This window comes from Sinocyclocheilus anshuiensis, unplaced genomic scaffold, assembly GCF_001515605.1.
Source record: "Sinocyclocheilus anshuiensis isolate Anshui unplaced genomic scaffold, SAMN03320099.WGS_v1.1 scaffold9537, whole genome shotgun sequence".
Lineage (NCBI taxonomy): Eukaryota > Metazoa > Chordata > Actinopteri > Cypriniformes > Cyprinidae > Sinocyclocheilus > Sinocyclocheilus anshuiensis.
In genome coordinates, this window is record NW_015559507.1 from 1,023 (window position 1) to 1,389 (window position 367).

Here is a 367-nt window from a genome sequence, read left to right on the forward strand (position 1 = left end):
GGTTACATAAGTAACCTGAGACGTTCCCTTTCATGGGAACTTCGAACTTCGAACTCTAGGGGTCGCTTTGGGGAACGGTATACCCACGCCGCCATGCTGAGGGGAGTGCAAGCTGCAAGCCGGGCGAGCACTAAGTACCAACTCTACCATATTGCTATGGGAGTCGCCCCTGGGACGTTAGATGGCTGTCAGTGACATTATTCCCTACGGCCAAAGGCCTAGGCTACATACCCCAAAAAACTTACCTGTTAGGGCCAGACTCCTGGGCCCGGGGTAGAGCTCAAGGCTTGGAATCAGAAATAGATTCCTTTAAGGGAATACGACCAAGAGCCTAGAATCATACTAGTCTTGGCCTGTCACACAGGGG